The sequence below is a fragment of the Vulpes vulpes genome, chromosome 5, assembly GCF_048418805.1.
Source record: "Vulpes vulpes isolate BD-2025 chromosome 5, VulVul3, whole genome shotgun sequence".
Lineage (NCBI taxonomy): Eukaryota > Metazoa > Chordata > Mammalia > Carnivora > Canidae > Vulpes > Vulpes vulpes.
The window spans coordinates 130,208,193-130,228,623 of NC_132784.1; the positions used below are offsets into that span (position 1 = coordinate 130,208,193).

General features: G+C 41.6%; 1 protein-coding gene and 1 pseudogene across 2 annotated transcripts in view; both read left to right on the top strand.

The window, feature by feature from the left end:
• Positions 1–20,431, top strand: part of POU6F2 (POU class 6 homeobox 2) — a 475,740-nt gene that overhangs the window by 308,956 nt on the left and 146,353 nt on the right. The gene's annotated exons all lie outside the window — the stretch shown is intronic.
• Positions 626–873, top strand: LOC112925835 (small nuclear ribonucleoprotein G pseudogene; annotated as a pseudogene).

The following is a 20,431-nucleotide window of genomic DNA, read 5'->3' on the forward strand; positions in this document are numbered from 1 at the left end:
GTCATAGATGTACTTAAATAGGCCACTGTTCTCTCCTCTCTCCCCTCCACAAATCCCATCTGTTCTCCAACATTGCAACCAAGTGCTCTTTTCAAAATGCAAATGCAAAACGCACAGGCCTGGGAATCAAATCCCAAATCCCTAAACATGGCCCCAAAGCCCCCTTCTGTAGTTCCACCCACAGTTATGCCCACTCCTCCCTGCTCAGAGTTTTCGCAGGTGCTGTTCCCTTCACCTGGAAGCTGACTCTCCTGCCTGCATCACTCCCAGAGGAAGACAGTGTCATTTGGCATTTTTATGTGTGATTATGGGCCTGATGTGTGTTTTCCCCTCTTAAAAGTCAGAGCCTCATAGCTCTGGGACAACAGCCTCTGTCTGATTTTGTTCACTCTCCTTTCCCCAGTGCCTAGCCCATATCTGTCAATGAATGAATGAATGAATGAATGAATGAATGAATGTTTAGCTCTTCGATTAAGGCTCAGTGAGTTGATCTTATGGAAGGAAGCAAGAGTTTTTAACACAATGTACTCTAAAACCCTATGGTATCTCAACAATATGTAAAGCTTTGAGAGCTTTTGATTCTAAAATAATTTTGAGGAGGAGCATGAGGGAGCCCTTTGGAGGCCTCTGTGAGCTCGCCAAGTCAGCGCCATGAGCAAGGCTCACCCTCCCGAGTTGAAAAAATTTATGGACAAGAAATTATCATTGAAATTAAATGGTGGCAGACATGTCCAAGGAATATTGCAAGGGTTCAATCCGTTCATGAATCTTGTGATAGATGAATTTGTGGAGATGGCAACTAGCGGGCAACAGAACAATATTGAAATGGTGGTAATCCGAGGGAATAGCATCATCATGCTAGAACGAGTATAAACAATGGGCGTGTTCATCAGAAGAAGAAAACTGCTTCCACGTGTCCCCTGTCCACAGTACCTGTTTTACTACAATAAAAAAAAAAAAAAATCAGGTCGCCCGCATTTTCATATTGGACTTTTTTGTTAAATAAACTTTTATAATAGTCAAAAAATAAAATAATAAAGTAATAAAATAATTTTGAAAGCCTAGATCTACTTATGCCTAGGAGAGAAATGAGCAAAATGAAAGAAAACATAATAAAGGCCAATGATGAGAGTAAAATCTCTAATTAAAAGAATGTTTAAGTTGTCTTCTTTAATGTTTGTGCTTAATAGTTTGGTAGGGTTTATTGCACACACACACTATATAATACACACACGTTCTTTCCTTGGGCCTCGTTAAGCATGGAGGTCTGGATGTTTGCCCCAGGACACCCTAACCATTACCAGCTTCCTGTTGGCATCTTACCTTCACTAAAAGACAGAAAATCACTTGAAACACATTTAAAGACTGACGTCATGAGCCACATCATGATAAGAAAAGAAAAAGTTGGTTAAGTATGTAGTTTTGCCTCCAATTGGAGTCTTAGCTGACTATTCCTAGAACCAGGAAGTAGGGGGACTGGAAGTTCACTGCTTTAACATACATCATCATAAACCTGAATCCATCTGGGAGACCCTTGTGACATCCACTTCTCCCTTTTAATTCCAGTCTTAAATAATAGCAGGTGTCCTGCTGGATATTCCCACAAAACAGTGGTGAGGCTGGAGCGGTCCACCTTGCGCGATGTCACTGTCAGCGTGGGCTGGGATCTAGCACAGTCAAATTAAGCCACCTCTCACCTGCCTCCCACGTCTGGCCTGTCAGATACCTGCAGTTTTATTTTTCATCACTTGCTTCTCGAATTTCTTTTTATCCCTTTTGAATAAACAGACAATCTTCTCTGTCAACCCTTGTGGCTCCTGCTGTATATTTCATCCATCTCGTAGAGATCTGCTTGGGTCCACTTAGAGAGGGAACCCAAATAATTAATAAATCCTGTTGCCTGAATTGTGCCCACAGCAGTGGCACATCTAAGAAACACTGAAAATAAACAAAACTGAACCAGCTAGAAGTGTGTTGACTTCACAGCAGGCCCCACAAAGACCCTCCCCGCCCAGGAGGAAACTACTACTGGTAATGAGGGACTGTAATTAATCTGCCCTGGGCTTCATTCATAATTGAATGTTAAAACTCAGAAATTGCCAGAATTAAATACCCTGGACTTTGTTAGGTTGCGTACAGCTTAAACAAAGCTGGGAGTTTCTCTCCCTCACCGGCCTTTGCTTGGTTTCCCCCACTTGGGTCCTCATTCAACTCCAAAAGGCCTTTGCTGATGTCAGGGTCCCTCAGGCAGGAGAGGCTCGAGAGAATTCTAGGTGAGGGAAGCAGTGGTGAGCTACAGCTTGATTAACGGAGCACCAGGCACTTGCCCTAGGCAGCTTCCTTCAGGCCATGCTGTTTGCTGCCAGACAGCCACTGTTCTTTCATTCCCCCCGCTAGCAGGCAAAGCCTCCGCATCCTGCCTGCCTTTGCTAGTCCTCCCCAAGAGGCCTCCCTGACTTCTGACTGAAGAGCCAGAGTACTGGTTTCCCTTCCCAAGGCCGGCCTAACCCGAAGCCTCTTGACCTGGGACATTGCCCAGAATGGATGGCCTCCAGCCACTAATGAAACCCTGCAGCCTGACCGCAGAAAGGTTATGTCCTTCCCAAAAAGGTTATAAGGAAAAAGATAAATAAATCTGACTTTGTCCAAGCTCAAAACTGCTACACGACTTGACTAATAAAGAATCAGAAGTAAAGAGGTCATACTTCGGTCAGGTGTGGGATGGAGATGTCCCAAGTAATGGGGGACATGCTGAGATCCCCTGAAGACCAGGAAGGCGCTGGAAAGCTGGTAGAAGAGTGACAAGGACCTTAGGAACCCAACCCAAGGGGCTCCTGGGTGGCTTAGTGGGTTAAGCGTCTGCCATCAGCTCAGGTCATGATCGCAGGGTCCTGGGATCAAGCCCCATGCCGGGCTCTCTACTCAGTGGGGAATCTGCTTCTCCTTCTCCCTCTGCTTGCTGCTCTGCCTACTTGTGCACTCTCTTTATCTCTCTATCTCTGTGTCAAATAAATAAATAATCTTAAAAATAAATAAATAAATTCCTGGGGGCTGCCCACACAAGGAATGTAAAGTGCTGGGGAGGGGTTATGACTCTCAGGCCCATCCTCACGGCGAATGATGGCACCAGAGGACAGCCGCTGCCTTCAGGCCTCACTGAAGTTCTGTGTCAGTCAGCTCAGGCTGTGTAACAAAATACCACAGACTGGGGGTGAGGGTTGCTGCTTGAATGACCAAAATTTATTTTCTCACAGTTCTGGAGGCTGGAGTTCCAAATTCAAGGTGTCAACATGGTTGTTTCCTTCTGAAAGCATGAGGGAAGGATCTGTTTTGATGGCTCTCCTTGGACTGCAGATGGCTGTCTTCTCCCTGTGTCTTCACATCATCTCTCTGTGTCTGTATCCAGATTTCCTCTTCTTATAAAGACACTAGTCCTCTTGGATTAAGGCTCACCCTGATTACCTCATTCTAACTTAATGTCCTCTTTAAAGACCTTCTCTAGCAAATACAGTCATAGAGGTCCCGAGGATTAGGGCCCCAACATATGAACTTCAGGCGAAACACAATACAGCTCATAAAATCTCTTACTGCAAACTTTACCACTCAGTCTTTTGAAAAGTCATTTTCATTGGAATATTGTCTTTAATTTTATGAAGAAATTTTTACCTCATTTGTATTTTGATGAAATGCTGCAATTTTTGCCTTTTTTATTCTCAGGATTATTACATTTCCATCCTCTATGAGGGAAAAATGTTATTTAGAAGTTCAAAAGTGTCTTCCAGTGTAGATAGCTTTTAATTTAATAGCTTTTCAACTCCACTTCTTGGTCATCCTGCGAAATTAGAATTGACACATTTCTAGAAGTTTCCGTTTTGTTTATCTTAGGGACTTCCAGCAGCACCAAGAAAAGATGGAATGTTCATTGGTGCCCCATGTAAATCATGGCATCCAGAACTGAAGACAATATCCCCCAGTAGGACCTGCCAGCCCTGCATGCAGAGGGATTTTATAGCATTTATTCCAGGCTCTGTTGTTTTGTCAATCACGTCAGCTTTGGGCAACCATATCAATCTGTTGAATGTTGCTGCACATTGTCATCCAGAACCTGTAGGGCTTTTTAACATATGCCACTGTCACCCCTGGGTCCCCAGTCTAGCACTTCTGCAAAGGCGCGCTGTGTGTGCACATCTGCGCCTCTGTGTGAGAGCGCAAGTACACCACACAGGTTGTTGACTTTATCTTCATCACCTCGTGTCACCATCCAACCTCTTGTGAACTTCTTGGACTCTCATTCTGTCAGTCATCACCTGGGTAGTCGTGCCCTCCATGCCTCTACTCCAGTCAGTGCTGAAAACATTAAGTAGGAAAAGGTCAAGGGCGGATCTTTGGAGGCAGCGTATCAGAGAGCTCTGTCGCTGCCCATTTGAGGGTTCTCTGGGTTTACTTGCTCAGCCAGTTACCAACTTGATGAAGCCACCAGTAACCTACACTTTCCCAACTTACTCACATAGCCATATGAGAGGCTATTTGACTATTCTATCAAAGCTCAAATAATAAGAATAATTTGTTCAGGGATCCCTGGGTGGCGCAGCGGTTTGGCGCCTGCTTTTGGCCCAGGGCGCGATTCTGGAGACCCGGGATCGAATCCCACATCAGGCTCCCGGTGCATGGAGCCTGCTTCTCCCTCTGCCTGTGTCTCTGCCTCTCTCTCTCTCTCTCTGTATGACTATCATAAATAAATAAAAATTAAAAAAAAAAAGAATAATTTGTTCACAGTTCCCCCAAATCTACAAAACTAGTAAGTTTCGGGGTGGGGGAGGGAAAGCAAAGAATTCTTCCTTTTAATTTGTTCATCGTTAATGTATGCCAGCTCTCAGTTATCAACACTGACCCTTTCATGCAGTTGCAAATCACTTATTTAATATATATGCTGCAAATTTTGTATGAGAGCAAAGTCAGTTTCTCCAGGGTATAGTTGTCAAAGGCCACTTTTTTCCCCTCTTTTGAAAATTTTTATGTTTTCTCAATTTCATACCCATTCTCCTACACAAATTCAGAAATTATAAGGCAAGTGTCGTTCAAATCAGCTTTGAGCCAATGCAACCTAAGAATTCCCCAAAAGGAGGATAAAAAGCCTTCAGGAGAAATCTTCCCCATCCCCAGAATAAAGATCAAAACAGACAGACCCTGCACCAAAATGCAGGCTTCTAAGGGTGATATTTATTTCCCTCACATGTTCTTGAGAACTTTTTGCCAAAGCCAAAATGTTTGAGTAAAACAGTCATTTGACGAGACAGAGGAAAGGAGAAACTCTAAGTACCACTGAATTGAGTGCTTAATCCACACCTTACGTCATGGCATTCTTTCTTTCCTGCAAGTGTGGTTTTGGCCAGATGAAATTGTAAGTTCCTCAAGGGCAGGGGTCATATCTGATCTTTCCTTTGAAAGCCTCCACCATGACTAGCACAGCACAAGACTTACAGATTTTCAATGTATACTAGTGTGTCTGGATTTGAAAGGAACAATCAGTGAGAGCCACAAAACTGGACTAAAATAAAAATCACCTTTTTTGTAAGTGAGATGGGCATCTATATCTTTTCTTTCTTTGCAGCTTGGGCATCGTCATGGAGGTGGTCACAGGTGGAGCATAACAGGTGGTTGTAGGACAGAACAGTGTAGGCATTCATGTTTACTGAGTGATGAATGGCTGCCAGAGATCTAAATATGAGGTCTAATCTAGTCCAGCAGTTCTCAGACTTAAACATGCATCAGAGTTCCCTGGACTTGTTAGGGACTTATTAGGACACAGATTTCTGGGCCTCACTCAGTGTTTTCTATCAATTGGTTTGTGATGGGGCCCAAGAATCTACATTTCCAGCATGTCCAAAGGCGATGTGATGCTGTTGGATGGGAGACACATGAGGAACCACTGCTCTTGCCAATGTGCTTGAAAGGCAGCAGCTATTATAATAGATACCACCTATACTACTTATACTGTCATGTCTAAGTTCCTCTGCTCAGATGTACAGAAACACCTCGCATTCACTGATTATAATTGTTTTCATCCCCCATCTTTTCACAATATTCTCGTCCCTACAGCTTTTGGAAAGTGCAAATGAGTTGATTTTGGTGGACTGAGTTGATTGGGTGGATGACACTCTGGATGTCAGATTGACTTCCTTTCCTCCTTCCTTTCCTTCTTTCCTTTCCTCCAAGTGTTACTATCAGCCATGCCCGATGTGGCAATGGGCCCAGCACACCCAGCCATGGCCCAGTCCCTCAAGCTGCAACCTTAGGAATACTCATATGGTCTGTATATTCACAGAAAAGAAAAGTGAGGAGGGAGAGAAGACTTTACATAGATCCTAAGAAATAGTTTCATTGATTCCTCTCAGGGAAAACAAGTAGTTAGGACCTATAGTTTATGAAAGAGCACCAAGTCAGAACTTGATGATCTCCTACCAAGACTGCCACACACAGCACTTCCCACCTCCCAACTTCAATATACTTCATTCCAAATATGATATCAGATGAGTTCACCAAATCACAGTCTTGATAATGTCACTTGCACCAATAGCTCTCAGGGATATTAATCCCAACTCAAATGGGATTAGGCATTTCTAAAACTAGAAGAAAAAAAAAGTTCCATTAAGGAAAATCTTTAAAAATTTGATATATAAAAACATAAAAGATTTTATATTTAAAAAACAAAAATGAAAAAATAACAGAAAAAATAGTTGAGGCATATATGACGGAAGTACCTTTAAGATATAAAGATTTTACAAATCTGTAATGCAAGGATGACTGCATCACAGGGAAAAATGGTCAGGAACACAAAAGAAAAATGTGCAAACTACAAGAAGTCTTTTTAATTAAATAATTTTTATTTTTTTATTGAAGTATAGTTGACACACGATGCTACATTAGTTTCAGGTGTACAACATACTGAATTGTAATATGTATACACAATGGAATATTACTCAGCCATTAAAAACAAGAATGAAATCCTGTCATTCACAACACTGTGGATGGACCTAGATAATGCTAAGTGAAGCAAGTCAGAGAAAGACAAATACCATATGATTTCACTTATATGTGGAATCTATTAAACAATACAAATGAACAAACAAAAATAGTCTTCAGAGACCTTTTTAGAATTCAAATCAGTATTTCTTGAGCCAACATCTGGTGAGTCTCTTGGAATGCTGAGCAATCCAATCGCCTCAGAAGTTTCACCATGACTTACTCCTAACAAACCTCACAATTCTCTACGTTAAAAGTATGTGTATCACAGGATCTCTCCAAAATTCTAATCCCAAGTCAGAGCCAAGAGATTTAGCAAAACAAAGCCATGTAAAAACAGAAGCAAAGAAATCAAGGCACAATGTAACCTCAGTCCTGATGGAAAGAACCCGTAAACAGGGTTCCCTGGCACCAGAAATGGAAAGTTTCACCTCAGATTTAGACAGAAGTCCTCATCCAAAGATAAACATGAAAATGATGCTCCCTGCAACCTGAAAACTGGTACAAATGTGTGCCTTTCTGTTTGGAAAAGAAGTCCCTCCGTTTGAGGTACTCTGCAGAAAATTCTCAATTCCTGGACATTTCACTAGAATTCAGTCAGATTCTTAGCTTAGGTAGTGATTCTCAGATGTGAGCCTAGGCCTAAAATCCCTGAGACAGGGATTACTATGGATGCCAGAACTCATTCTAGAAAGAGGAATTATACAGACCATCATTTAGTTTCAAGTGTTTCAGTTCAGTAAGGTAGGTTTACAAAGACAAAATTTATACCGTCAGGCCCAGCCTTGCCCAAGTTTACAGTCTATTTTTTTTTAAAGAAACCTCTTCTTCAACCATGTATAATACACCAATTCACAAGTTAGCATACTTGACTCCAAAAATCAATAGACGTCTCACAGGCCAAAATAATAATTACTGTTGTTGAATGTTTAGTGCTAAGATAAACTCCATAGACACAGGATTTCCTCTGTAACTTTATTAAGAAGATATTCTTCCCCCATTTTACTCTTGATGAAGCCAATGCTTAATGAGATCAAGCAACTTGCCCAAAGCCATACCATTAATAATAATAATGTCACCAATTTTTTACTTCTTACTCTATAATCAAAGTCAAATGCTTATCTAGGTGTTTTTAAAAATGTGTTTAACTCAGGGGTGCCTGGGTGGCTCAGTTGGTTAGGCATCTGCCTTAGGCTCAGGTCATGATCTCAGGTTCCTGGTATCAAGCCCCACGTCAGGCTCCCTCTCCTTCTATTCCTCCCCCACTGCTGGGGCTGTCTCTCTCCCTCATTATATATCAATAAAAAAATCTTTAAAAATAAAATAAAATAAATGTGTTTAACTCAGAAGTGCCTTTCTTATATTCTTTTTTTAAAATTTTTTTTAAAATTTTTATTTATTTATGATAGTCACAGAGAGAGAGAGAGAGGCAGAGACATAGGCAGAGGGAGAAGCAGGCTCCATGCACCGGGAGCCTGATGTGGGATTCGATCCCGGGTCTCCAGGATCGCGCCCTGGGCCAAAGGCAAGCACCAAACCACTGCGCCACCCAGGGATCCCTTTCTTATATTCTTAATGGGTAACAAAAATCAGTATGGCCAGTATGAATCAAGTTGGCCACAAGTGGTTATGTCACAGTCGGAACATGCAGGAAGTGTTTGTGGCTTTTATTAGTAGTTATTAGTAGTTTATTAGTAGTCCCCAACATAGTTGTATGGAGGATTTCAGGCATCATAGTTACATGTGGGGACTTCTGCAGAGGCTTTTTCCATAGTATGCAATTCCAAAGAGAATATATGGGTACAACCTAAAGGGAAAAGACTGGCTTAGATTGGCAATATTGTACCTTTCTGAAAATACAAGATGGTAAACAAATCTTAGCTAATGTTCTTCAGCGTGCTAACAACATTCCGAAACATGATTCCTTAAATTGTCATGCATGTGATTTTCATCAAATATTTACAAAGGGAAAGAAAAGTGAGCCGAAATTTACTCCTAGAAAGATTCAATAGATAATTTCCTTTGTTGGAACAGAATAGTAAATTCTTGAACCATTCTGGGATATGACTCAATTTCTTTTCCTTTAAATCACGTTCATTACTGTTTTTTTTTTTTCTTTTCTGTTATCTGTGGTTGCTTACCAGTAGGGATAGACACTATATTTGCAAATTCAGTCCCTGAAATCCTTTCTACGTGAACAATATTGAAAATTTCTGGGCATCTAACAAATAGAAACCAGGTTCACAAATCAAGACAGACCAATGCATTAGATCAACCAGAACAGAACTGCCAGCCAGTCCGCAGCCAATACATTAGCATTGTTGAAAATAAAGTTATAAAAGCAGCTTTTATTGATGAATTTGAGACTTTGACCTTCGAAGAGTAGTGGCAAAAACCCACAACGGAATAAGAGCTATCATCTGTTGAGGACCTACTAGTCTCCAGACATTTGCCCACAGCACTGTATTTACTCTTGCTAACATCTTTGCAGGTAGATTTCATTAAGGTAGTTTAGGAATAAGGAAACCAAGGTTCAGAGAGATTAAGTGACATAACCAGGATCATTTAGTAAATGTTAGAGACTTAAACCCAGGTCTCCAAAATCCATGGTCCCTCCCCCCCACCCCCATGACACTGCCCTGCCACTATTATATCACTACAGAGGTGCCAGTTAAGACTCTTCTGTGTGATTCTACTTTCCAGAATGTGTTATTACACTCTGGCATCTGATGTAATCATTGCATCATTGCTCCAGGCTCACTTTGGGGGGTATTACCTAGTGTAAATAGTTAGCTAAACTCAGAAAAACTATCCAGGATGTTAGAAATTTCTACAGAACAGCCAAAGCCTGGGGGCTGCCATCCCAAATAGAAAGGCATGCTATTTGCATATATTCTCGGCATACATGGAGAATCATTTTTTCATGTCAATCCTTGGATTGGGGATTTCTGTCCAAATAGAAGTTGCTGGCTTCTATTTCCCATGCCAGAGGGCCCTGTTTATTGGTTGCTTTTGTCAGTGTTGGGATTTAGATTGTCCCTGAATTTCTCTGCTCCTGTTTTTAATTGGCTTTGACATCACAAACTTCCAGCTGTGATTTGAGGTCAAGACTTTGGAGGACCCATTGGAAGAGGTGTAGAAAGAGTCATTCATGAATAAGGTGTTCAAGGGCATTGCATTATTCAGATGTCCAAGAGAACCACCAAATGTTGGCTTAAGGTATGTTGATTTGAATTCTCAAAAGCTCTCAAGAGACTGTTTTTGCAGTTACTATTATACATTTTAAATAATTGACAGCCAACCACCACTTTAAAAAGCAAACGTCTTAAAAGGCAGGTCAGTATTTAACAAATCAGAATATTCTTTCTTCAGAGGCAGGTCTAGTATTGTAGAGCCTGAAGCTTATATAATTTGGGGAAGCCTTCTTTAAGAAAAAGAATATTATAATTAAGAATACAAAATTATGTGTTAGAGTTCATACTTTTTAGAATGGGGAAATAAATCACAGGTGTAAAAGTTGGAAAGGCCATAAGTATCACAAAACCCACACATATAATCTATCATACTCTAAAATATCACCTACATTTTTTAGCTAATATCTTTTGATCACTTCTTCAAATGACAGAAATCTTATAATATCAATTTCTGTGTTGGTTATTAAAAAATTCAGTGTTTCCTCAGTCATGAGTAATCTCTTTAAAAAAATTATTGATACTTCAGAAAGGTTTCTTAGAACTTCATTTGTTATTGGTAATGTGAAGTTTTAGGATGGTTGTCAAACTGGTGAAAAATCTCTATGGAGTCACTTTTACTATGAGAGTTGTGAAAAATTTAGAAGACTTTTTCACAGACTAACTTCTGGCTTTGCACATTGCAATCATTGCCTCCAATATCCACACACCTCCAGTGCCAGGCACCATTGAACAAGTTCCTGTGTCATTAACACAAGGCAGGTCGTAGGAGTATCGTTCGAAGCACTTCCTACTCTAAGACAACTAGCAGTCGGAAAGGCCATAAATATCTTAATATTCAATAGCTTAACTATTCGTAGAAGGGAACTGCATACCACACGGAGACATCCTATTAAGCCAATACCAAATGCCCACAACCTCTCCACGTACCACCAGACTGAGGGGAAATGGTGGGTGGCACAGGGATCCAGTGGAAAGACTCGGCAGGTGTAGCCAATTGTCAAATATCTCAGTAAAGCATGCCTCCGGGTGAACATCCCCCAGGGCCTTTGAAGGTGCCAGCCAGGAACCTGGGGCTTAAGCTTCATTAGCTTCACAGGAAAAGTGAGGTTGTCAGTGTGTCCCTACAAGCTTCCAAGTCAGAACCTGCCCAAAGTTGAGTCTGGATCACAGACAGACGAATGAAAATGTAGCCCATGTTTCTATGTAAAGATAACTTTATGATTCCAAATGGAATATCAGAATGCTTCCCTCAAAAACAGTAGGATTTTGGATTCCTTTTCTCCCCCCCACCAGAGAAAAGCAGAACATCATCTGACTCCATACCACTGTGCAGGCTCCCTAGAACAGCCAAGGGTGGGGCATTCCTGGCTCTGCCAAGCCATGGCTAAAGAGAAAAGGAGGTGGCCCTGCAGGCCCGGGTACCCCCTGCATCCCAGGAAACACAGTCTGGTTGCCCAGCACCCACTGATTTCCTTTCCCTGTGGGCCCGAGGAGCCAATTCCCCATTTCCCTACACCTCTCTTATGTCAACCCAGGGCCTCGATGGCTGTTTTGGAAGCTGTCCCACAGCTTCTGCCCTTGTGTCCAGTGGCTAAAACACTACCACCACCACCACCTCCTCTCATATTACCTTTATGAGGTTTTCCTAATAGGACATTACTGCAGGCAAATAGCCATTAAAAGCCCCCTTCCATGTCATGTCTCCCACCTTCCTGTTTGTTTTTCCCTATGTAGATAAAAATGAGGCATGCCTGGTTATAGACAACAAAGAGGAGGGCATGGACTAGAGATAGAACTGGAAGAAAATCAGGACCTGGAAAAGAGCTAAGGAATTTTGTCTCAGGAACAATCCAGGGCCCTCCATGAATGAGACAATGGTACAAAGAATCCTGCTTCCCAGTGTCCACGCTGGGGAGGGTGAAGGTGGAGGGAGCGACCTTCACTGTCTGTCCTCTGCCTTCCCTCCTCAGCCCTCTCTCCCTGCATAGCAGGGGAGACAAGAGAGGGGAAGAAAGTTCTGGGGAAAAACAAGGGAATGAAGATGGTAAAGGGAACCCCGACATGACCATGGCCATTGGCTGGGACAGCCCATCCCCGTGGCTATCAGTGAAGAAAACACAGATAAAAAGGAGATTACCTAGCTATAGATATGCCACATTTTTCTAAAAAAAAATTTCCTCAGGTTTGCAAACTGAAGGACGTTTAAAGAAAACCGAAGGGCTAGTATAATGTCAAGGTTAACATTTTAATTGCATAAAACACCAAGAAAGCCTACGCTTGTCATTTTTACAAGGTTACCTTTCCTGTACAATGGAGGCTTTTATCCACCAACTATATGCGAGTTGGTGCCATGACACAGAATGTGACTTACATAAATGGAAGAGTTCACACTCTTTTTTTCCATATAGCTCCTCCAGAAGGCACCGTCAAGTAGCTAAAGTAGCTAAATTGTGGCCTTTTAAACCTTTCCTCACAGATAAGAAATGCACATATATGTGTCATTTTGTAGTTTTGAATGCACAGGGCCTAATTCTCCTGTAGTATGTCTGGCCCCTCGGTGCCCAGAGCCCCATCAACTTCAAAGAGGGGTTTGCAGGTGGAATGGCAGATAAGCAGTGGAGAATATAGCTCTTTTGGATGATGTGATCACATAACAAAAGGCTGCTGTAACCCTGCAAGAAGCCAAAGTTAAGGTTACTGTTGGAGCCTTAACTCTGAATTCCCTGAATCTAGGGCAGTCCAGAGTATATAGCCCCACGGTGCAATACTTCACAGTGTTTTACAATGAGCGGCAGAAGGAAAAGAAAAAAGTCTTGTAAAGGATGGGAAGCCTTTCAGATCTGTGTATTGGATCTAATTTTTTTTTTTTGAAAAATAACTCTGCAAGGTGGAAAAGTAGCTGAAGTAAGTTTCAACACGTTAGGAAAATGACACCTAGGAAAATAACAGCTTTGTGTTTAAGGGACAGAAAGGATAAGTGTCCTTATTGGTTTATCCACAAATGTCTATTTACATTTTCATTTCATAAGACTCAGGAAGACACAGGAGGTTGTCATCCATAAGCACAGACTTATTTATAAAAGTCGGCATTCCTATAACCAGACTTGAGAGTGAATTCCGAATCCTCAAGTGTTGATAAAAAAAATACCTGTCATTGCCTTAAATATCAATATGAAAATTCAGTCCCCTTAAGTCAGGACTGATTCTTTTTAGGATTAAGAGAACATCATCACTCATCGGTTTTGTGATGCTGAAGGACAGTGTTCAATTCATGGGTACGGCACACGGTTTTGTTCTCCTAGCCAGGAGGAGAACACCCAGAGTCATCACCCAGAGGTGAAACCATGGGTTTGACTGAATGAAGATGAGAGAAAAATGCAAGAATCAAGAACCACCAGCAGGAGAGCCCCTATCAGGGGCCCCTGCCATCCTCTGCCTTTTCCACTTTCTAAGAGAGCAACAATTGCTGCTTGGGAAGAGAGAGTGAAGACAGGAAGCAGAGAAATGGACACCTGGAGTGGACCTGCTTGGTTGCCAGTGGAAGGGACCTCAACAGGAACTAGGGACCAATCAAGAGGATAAACCTCCAGGGAAGCAGGTTACATCCCTCTTTGGAGAGAGCCATTGTGCTATGTGGTTTTTAATGATATCTCAGCATAAAAGAGTAGGGAGTAAATTATCACCAAGTGTCTGTCCAAGGTTCCCCCTGACCTCTTTCCCCCTCCTCACTCCCTGAAACAATGAAAAGCCTCAGCCCTCGACTGAAGCTCTTTTCAGAAGAGAAGAGTCAAGGAGAATCCACTCATACTAAGCAGGAGGAAATAGTGGCCAGATGGGGCATATGCTATAAATGTAAAAAGCAGCTTGGGTACTTATTTTTAAAAATACATAAAATCCTATCAGTCTTCTGCTCAAAACCTTCTAATGATTAACCATGTCACTCCTAGTCACCTTATCTTGCTTCAGATTTTTTTCTATAACACTTACCACCTTTTCACATACGTGAAATGCACCTACTTATTATGTGAGTAACCTTCTGCTCCTCTCCACTAGAATGTAAGCTCTCCAAGGGCAGAGAATTTTGTCCGTTTTTATTCCTGATTTTTCTTTAGTACCTAAAATAGCATCTGGCACGCACTTGATAGGTGCTCGATAAATATTGTTGAACTAATTAATTAATTAATTAGCCATGGATAACATTACAGCATTAAACAAGACAGAAATAATTCAATGATGCAGCTATGTGGGTGTAAGTCTAAAAATATAGATGGAAGTGGCCATGGTGGTAGAAAAAGCCACATGTAAAGGCAGGTAGATAGAGATTACATGTGGAAAGAAGTAAATAAAGGAGCACAGGAAAAGCTAAGTGAAGAATTTATCCCGGAAGAACTAAATATTTTTAAAAACAGAAAAAATTCCTCTCTAAAGAGAATATGAAATTAATGAAACAAGACCTCAAAGAGGTGATGGTGACATTGAATTAAATTTATACGGAATTTAGGAGCTACCAAAACACAAACGAATCAGAATAATACAGATGAATAAACCAGAAACATCAATGAAAAGAATACATTGAATGAAATTTATAAAGAAAAAATGTAGGAGCTACCAAAATACAATATGAATTATCAGAAACATCAATGAACAGAATATACATAGCTGGAAAACAGGATGGCACTGTACCTTTATGCAGTAAAAAATAAAAGAATCATAGATTAAATCAGCCAGAGGAGAAAAAGGATATGGAGAATAGATAATGGTGATCCAACATAATATAACTGATTTTCCAAAGAAAATGAAAGATGTAATAGAAAAAAATATCTGAACATGAAGGAAGGACTAAATCATCATGAATAACGTGTTTGGAGGAAAAATTTAATGCAGAAGTCTTGCTATAAGGCATATTTTGATACCACTACTGAACTTAAAGGTTAATTATTCAAACACATAGGCATCAAAAGGAATTTATTTAGAAAGGATAGCTAGTAAGCTGGTCTCCAGCTTTTCTGCAAAAACACTCAATTTCAGAAGATGAGGGGGCCAAATCAGTAAAGCTTTGAGAGAAAAAATGGTCTAAGCATTTTATCCCAAAGTCAAGCCGTCACCCAGCATTAAAATCACTACCATGTAAGAACCGAAGGAACGCTGTTCTACTGAACACCAACTCAACAAGGAGGTAGATAGAGAACCCATCTGGCTCATAGTAAAAACCAAAGTTCTTACAAGATCCCACGTCTCCTGCTTTCCCCAATGTTTCTAACTTCATCCCCCACCACCTTCCTTCTTGGCCCACATACTCCAGCCTCACTCACCTCCTGGCTTATCCCTAAATACATCAACCACCCTGTTAGCCTTGCATTGTGTTCTCTGTCTGGAAGGTTTCACCACATGTTGGAATATCTTGTTCCCTCACCTATCTTGTGCCCTCCTTGTTATGCTATCTAAAATGTCAATACCCACAGATACTCTCTTTTTCTCCTCCCTGCTTGATTTTTCTCCTTAGCCATTACCGCCACCTAAACCACTCTACTTCCTTTACATATCTTGTTTCTCATCTCTCTCCTTCACTACAATAGAAGTTCCCTAAGAACACAGATTTCTATCTGCTTTATCTCTTTATCCCTAGAACAGTACTGAAGCATAGCAGGCATGCAAATATTTACCTAATGAAGAAATAAATTCCCTGGACTACAAGCCCATCCTTCTCATCCATTTCTTTATAATTTTGAAACCAGAATGAACGCAGAAGCTGAGGAGTCTGAAAGCCACATCTCATTACGACATCTAAAGAATACTTAGCCTTAGTTAATTGAGCCTAAATGTATTCAAAGGAACATCAAAGAAGTCTTGTATTGCTTCCTTGGGGTTATTGTAAAAATAATTTGGACATTTACAGAGAGGTAGATTTGCAGTTTTCCAAGAAAACCACCTTACGTTTGGAGCTGATGATAGAATTGGCCTCCCTGCCAATGAAGTCTGTTAAAACAGAGATTGGATGTCTCCTCCTCCTTAATTCTGTAAGACTCTGGGCAAGAAATTCCCACCGTGTAAAGGACTTCAGTCCAGCTCCTTTAGAGAGAGCCCCCAAGTTGTTCTCCTGCTCTAAGATTCTGTGATGCACGCATGGTGCACGTAGGTTTCTGTGCTTCTGGTAGGTGATGGCGTTTTGCAGATGTTTCCTTTTGGGGACTGGAACTATAAGCCTTACTGCAGGTTGCTGGCTGTTTCACCTGTTCCTACTGGCTGCCCATTGAATCGCAGCACCTCCAATGGCTAGGAGGCCTGCAGAGTTGGTTGCCGGGTCTTTCCTGAAAAGGTTTACAATTCAGCAGTAATTCCAACAGGAGAAATCTGTCTACTATAATGGAGTAAGCCAGGTCACCTCCAATTTCTTTTGAAAATTGTAACTACATTAACATGACCTCCAGGCAATTCCTCCAAGCTAGATGTGAGTCCTGGCTGAAGCAAGATTCTACATTTCCCTGAGGTGAAGATAAAAGACTTATGAGATTGTGCTAAAGCTTCTAAAGAGAGTGGAGCTGATACCAGGCATTTCCGTGAGAGGGCACATTCGCACTGGGTGTCAGAAGGAAGAGCATGAGACAATGTTTTTGTTTGTCTGCATTTCAGTTTTGTTGTTCTCATTTTTCTAATAATCATACTGCATGTGGCTATTGCTGCTTCTGAGTCCAACTGACAAGATGCGGCGTTCATGGTAACATTCACTGCAACGGTAAAAATTTTAAACTCGTATTCCTATATAAAAAAAATATATATTTATTTGTACTGGGAAGTTGAGGGAGGAAAGTTGGGAGCTAAATTAATCATGCTTTTATTTTATAGAATACATAAACTAAACTGTAGCAAAGGCAGAGAGATTTGAGGCTCCAGGTGGAGGGGGGGAGAAAGAAAGAATTTTTCCCAATAGTTCTTTAAAAATACACCTCCTTAAGCCCAAATGATGGCAATCAGCCTTAAAGTAGGCAACTTTTCAGGGCACCTGGGTGGCTCAGTGGGTTAAGCACCTGCTTTTGGTTGGCTCAGGTCATGATCTCTGATCTCGGGGCTCCTGGTCCTGAGAAGTCAGGCTCCTTGCTCCTCAGGGAGTCTGCTTCTCCCTCTTTCTCTGCCCCTCTGCACTGCTCCTGCACTTTCTCTCTCTCTCTCTCTCTCTCTCTCTCTCTCTCTCTCTCTCTCTCTCATTCTCTCTCAGATAAATAAATAATTTTTTTTTAAAAAGTAGGCAACATTTCAAAAATCTCTTGGCCATGGAACCATGACAGTGATAACCTCCATAAAGGTGGTTTGGATGAAGCTTCAGGTGATCAAAATTAAAACAACAAAACTCCAAACTTCTGTGGTCTTAAGTACAACACTTTCACTGTGTTTTGCAGCATTTCTGTGACTGAGATTTTTGGTACTCCCAGTTTTAGTATCCTGCTTTACAGCCAGAGGAGGAAAGGTTTGTGTTTCCAGCTCTTTGCGGGTGGGGGCGAAGAGGGGATAGCTATGTATAGGTTAGGACTTTTGAGGGAAGCTCTCTGTTCTAATTCTGTAAACCATGTGAGAGAACCTCTTTCTACTTGTAAATGTTTCTTTGGCAATTTACAATGCTAATTTTTCCAGGGAATCATAAGGACTCTGGAGTCACTGCAAGAAGGACTTTCCTGGCCTGACTTGTGCCAGTTAACCACCAAGGGTTTTTATAAGAGTTACAGAAGGTTGAGTGTACTCAGTGAAGGAGCAGAAAACTTTTTGGCTGTGTCCACTGGTGTTTTCAGGTTGATAACTCTGCATTGTTAGAAAAATTAAGTCCACTAGTTTGCAGAAAATTTCCATTCTGTATCTTTCTGGCGGGCACCCTTTCTGTACCAAGGGCCTCTTGCCACGGTTACTGGAACAGTACAGCCTTGCTCTTTGGGGGGTACCTCCCCGTTGCCATCCTGTTTCCCTTTCAAACTCCCCCACCTGTCTCACACATGTCCTACTTCAAGCCTCCAGCAGCAGGAACCACGGTGAGGCAAGGAGGGAGAAGAGAAGAAAAGAATGAATACTTTTGATGTTCCTACTTCATGGATGGCACTGAGCTGGGTGCTTTACATGCCCTGCATCATCTTTGCTTTCTAACACCCGTGTGGAGTCACTTATTTTCCTAAGACTAGGAAAGTAGTGACCCGTGTGGAGTCACTTATTTTCCTGAGATTTAGTAAACAATTTGCCCCAAATTGATGACCCCATCCTTTTCATATGCTTGTCCTCTGGGGAAATCCTGCCAGTTCAGGTGGGATAAGTTGATTGAGAGCAGACTGAAGTCCTCCTTGAATTCAAGTTCTAGTTAATGCTGTATAATAATAATAATAATAATAATAATGGTAACAATATGAGTAACAGCAATGAGAGTAGAAATACCAATTATAGTAACAATAGTAGTGACAGTACTAGTATGGTAGTAGAAATCTCAGAAGGATTACGCGTCCTCCCAATCTATTGATGGGGTTCAACATTCAACTTGCCATCTTTTAAGTGTTCCTATTTTTACTGCCCAGAAGGTACCCATTCAGGTCCCTGAGTCTATGGATTTGAATTCATGTCATTGCCAAGGACCCTCTGACCACTAAAACGGACACGGTTCTTGATTTCTCTTTTTCACTCTCACACTAACAAAGCGCCGGTGATCTCGTGCAGAGCTGCTTTTGACATTCATCCCCACCAGATCCAGAGGCTCAAATGAAAATGTCTGACAGCGAAGCATTAGGATCTCCAGTAATGAGGCTGAGAAAGACCTAAGAAGAGAACTGGCCCTGAGGCCCCTTTGAGCTCCTGGCCAGAGCCTAGTAGTTGTGTGTCAGGAAAGTGCAAGTGAATTAAGGCTGGTGGGTAGGAGGTGCCGGGAACATCACCCAACAGTTTTCACATCTGAAAAGTTCTTAGCTTCACCTCAGTTGATCCAGCACACACAGAGCTCGGGTATAGTATCACCCAAAAGACTCCCTTTCTTAATCAGCTTCCTACATTTGCATCTGCATACTTTTGAGGTACCTCTTTCTAAGACAAGGCTGTGGATTCCCCTGTCCTCTGGCCCCACATTGCTGTGGCTGGAGGAAGATGAAATGTCATCACAATTATGAATCACAGGAAAGAAATTCATTTCATTAACTGCCTAATAAGAATAAGAATAATAAAAAGGAAAAACTTGACTAATGTGGATTTAAGTCTTTTCGAATATACAGTCTCTGTTTAAATACCTTCACTTGCAAAGTGAGGGACAAAACCAGAGGGCACCCCATGCAAACACAGCCCAAGATGACAAAAGCTTCCCGGTGATGTGGGGTTGTCTCAGTCTGAGAGAGGGGAAGAATCAAGAGCTCACCTTCCTTTGAGGAGAAGCAAGTCACTCTATTCCAGAGAGAAATTTCTCTTCCTTGAATCCTGCCTCTGCAGAAGGCCACCCTGTAGGCTAAAGGGAATAAGTGTCCCTGGGATGCTTCATCTGGCCTTGAACGTGTTGGAGGGGCGATATTTCCCAGAGGACCCCCTAATTCAGTAGCAGGTAAAACTGAAATAGGCTGCCCACATGGCTGGTACTCACAGACAGCTCATAAAATCCAGCACACACCCAGAGAGAGCTACAGTCCTTTCTAACGTGGATGCCTCTTTCTTTCGTATTTCAGATTGCTTGGGAGCAATCACAGTGCCTGGAACACAGGAGGCCCTCAGTAAATATGTGTTGCCTGAACAAATGAAGATGTATACACAATTCGGTTTTTGTGTCAATGATATTTTTCAAGTTTAATAATTTATGGTCAAAAGCTAAAAGATAACAAATTACAGTGGGGATTTTCTCACTTGTATGATCTGAGATAAAATAGTTCTTTACAAAGGAACTTTTGGAGGCCTCTCTAATGAGTTCACTCATTTAATCATGTGTTTGCAGGGATATTACCTATTGGACTTGACCTGCCCCTAGAAGTCTCAACCCATAAAAGACTACCCTTGATATAAGTGGTTATTGGTTCAAGATATATACAAAATATACAGGGCCCCCTGGGTGGCTCAGCAGTTTAGTGCCGCCTTCAGCCCAGGGCGTGATCCTGGAGACCTAGGATTGAGTCCCACGTCAGGCTCCCTGCATGGAGCCTGCTTCTCCCTCTGCCTGTGTGTCTGCCTCTCTCTGTGTGTGTCTCTCATGAATAAATAAATAAAATCTTAAAAAA